Raw genomic sequence first — 3,184 nt, forward strand, 5'->3', positions numbered from 1 at the left:
CCATCCACTGTTTACCTCTGGACTTCAACACCTGGAGCAATACTCAGTATAAGTGGAAACTTAATAAATACTTTTTTTTTAAAGAAGCAGAGTAAAGAAGCACATTATACCTCTATTTATTAATATATTGAAGTGATTCATTCTCTTTTAGAAAAGATTTGTTATTTCCTTTTTTCAGTTATAAGGTATAGGCATATACCCAAGTGGGAATTTATTTTTCACTTTGTACTCCAACTCCTCATGGATGTAAATTACTTTGGAGCTTGAATGGTCTCTCTTATAAAATGGAACTAATAATCCCTGACCTTTAGCACACCATAGAAATGTAAGGCAAAAGAGAACTGAGAAACAGCAATAATGTACCGGCTGTTTGTTAACTTAGCTGCCTTCTCTGTGTAACCCCACAGCTGCAATACAAGGCATTTCAATTGTAAACTGGAAAGAATATAAATTATGGCTAATTGAAAGTGCCGGGGAGACCTGAAAGATGACAAAACGCAATTACCCAAATTGGATGTGGGCCAAGCCAGGACTGGTATGTCTGCTCTTAGAAATAATATGAAGTTTTATGTGGTAAGAATCGCTTGTTAAAATATGGCTGCTGGAAACAGCTGGTACCTCAGTTTCCCCCCGGCTCCTAACAGCCCTATGTTTCCAGGACCAAGTGCCCCTGGGAAAGGAGTTTATCGATGCTTCTTTTCCACAAATGACCACATATTTGCAGAGATCTGACTTTATATCACTTAAAACCCAGGAGTGCTCCTGGTTTCCTGGTCTGGGGTATCTGATGCCCTTTGGGGATAATTTATCTCAGAAACCACAGGCTGTTAATTTGGTTTCAGGTTGGAAACTGCTGCTTCCTCGTTCTTGGGGATAGAATAAGACATAATCTGGTCCTCCCCTTTAGGCAAGAAGACAGAATTTAATATACTATTTTTCTTTTATGTATCTTTTACGTATCTTGGGCTTTAATTCCATGGCATATAAAGAATACTTGTAAGATTTTTTTTAACAAATATTTTGTTTATTTTAATGACACTGGTACAATGTCCATTTAAAACCAATATCTCAGACCAAAAAGTACAAATAAAGTCAAAAAGAGCAGTGTTCTGTTGTATACACTTCTGCGTGAATAACTGTAACCGCTAATGAAATTAGATCTTTTCTAGGATATTCTGACAAGATTTTTCTTTCATCTTAAAATGGTTTCTCTTCAGTGAGCCATCTTTGGAGTTAGTCATTATTCTCAACACCTTTATCATTTTGACTCCAATTGGATATTCCTCTTCTTTTGGTCCAGATCCTCAGATTTTAAAAGTAGCTTCAAGTTAAGGAAAGGTCATTTTTCCACAATTCTGTTTTCTGTAAAACTTCCATCTCCAGGAGTGAAGCAATCACATGCTAGAACTTCATGGCCAATTGGAAAGTCATAAGTAAGGAACATTAGTTGATTTATTTATCACATGCCTGCAAATACACAGTCCTAGAAAAGGCAGCCTCTCTATGCACACATGCAGTTTTAAAAAGGAAAGAGTGATATGAAGGGGGCTGAGGTTTGGTCACCAAAAATCAGCACAATTAAACAATAATGAATAATGGGCACTAGAATTCAAATTACCAAATGTTTTAAAGAGATAGGGTGCCAGTTTTCAGATTCTGTTTTAAACACCACATTTCAAAAGAACTATTTTTAAAAAATAAAAAAGGATTAAGGGGAAAGAAAAAATAAATAAAAAGTGTATCTAAACTGTTGAATGACCCCCTGTTTATTCCTGATAAACTTCAATCACATCTTCTTCCTCCATTCCCAGTTCTTTTGGAGTGTCATTATCGGCAATTCTCTGATCTTCAAAGAGAAACCTGAGTGAAATCATGGGAACTCCCTGTCTTTGATAGTATGATTGAGTTTCTTGAGGTGTGTCGTCATTTTTACTTTGACTGAATCTCACTGCTATCCTGTTCGATGACTTTAATATATTCTCCTTCCTCCTTATCCCGGAAGTCCTCAATGGAAGATTTTGCTTCCTGGTCAGACATGGGGACAGTGGCTTACCGCGGGGTCTCTGCACACCAGAGGCCTTAGGTAGGTAGAACTTTGCTCCGGGGTTTACAAATCCGTCTCTCTACCTGACAGAACAACACTGCGGCCAAAGGGACTTCCCCTATGCCTTCTACTTGTAAGATTTATTTCTTAAACTTTTATTAGGTTTGCTTTTAATCTGAGATGTATATATATATGCTACTGCTGCTAAGTCCCTTTAGTCATGCCCGACTCTGTGCACCCCATAGATGGCAGTCCACCAGGCTCCCTAGTCCCCAGGATTCTCCAGGCAAGAACACCAGAGTGGGTTGCCATTTCCTTCTCCAATGCATGAAAGTGAAAAGTGAAAGTGGTGTCGCCCAGTCCTGTCTGACTCTTTGTGACCCCATGGACTGCAGCCTACCAGGCTCCTCCATCCATGGGATTCTAAGTTCATTAGTGTATTTCAAGGTGGAAGAAAAGTAGGTTTCTTCCTAATACTTATCTGCCTTGTGATTGTTTCATTGTTCCCACGTAACACAAGGGGAAGCCTAGAGCTAGGTTAAAAACCTTCCACACAATCCCTCAGCTCGGCCCTGACTAAAGCAGAGATTCCAGCTCAGGCCCAGGTGATCACAGAGCCTCTACTTTTTCATCAACACCCTTCTGTTTTTTAAGAAACTAGATGCAAAAATGTAGAGAAAATAAAAAAGCTGGATCCCCACTATCTATGACCTTAAAGAGTTTAGGACCTGGTCATGGAAGATGTAGTATAAACATACTTAAGTAGAGACTTCCCCCTACTGGTCCCAGCCTTTTCCTAGAGCCCAAGTTGTCTTTATTACTGCAATTCAGGCATGTCTGACAGTGTCTGTGTGCTGGTTGAAAAAGGGAGAAAAGTGAAAGTGTTAGTTACTCAGTCCTGTCAGTCATTGTGACTCCATGAAATTCTCCAGGCAAGAATACTAAAGTGGATAGCCGTTTTCTTCTCCAGGGGATCTTCCCAACCCAGGGATCAAACCCCAGGTCTCCTGAATCATACACAGATTCTTTACCATCTGAGCCACCAGTGAGACCAAAGGACACCCATGGGCTTGAGGGGCCAGGTGGTCAGAGGAGTCGTTACAAATGATAACCTCCAGGAAGCAGAGTTGATATGAGCAT

The 3,184-nt window shown here is 39.9% G+C and overlaps 1 pseudogene; it reads right to left on the reverse strand.

Moving 5' to 3' along the window:
• Positions 1-1,742: 1,742 nt before the first annotated feature.
• LOC110137692 (small ubiquitin-related modifier 1-like) lies at positions 1,743-2,037 on the reverse strand (annotated as a pseudogene).
• Positions 2,038-3,184: the final 1,147 nt, after the last annotated feature.

This window comes from Odocoileus virginianus, chromosome 19 (assembly GCF_023699985.2).
Source record: "Odocoileus virginianus isolate 20LAN1187 ecotype Illinois chromosome 19, Ovbor_1.2, whole genome shotgun sequence".
In the NCBI taxonomy this organism is placed as follows: Eukaryota; Metazoa; Chordata; class Mammalia; order Artiodactyla; family Cervidae; genus Odocoileus; species Odocoileus virginianus.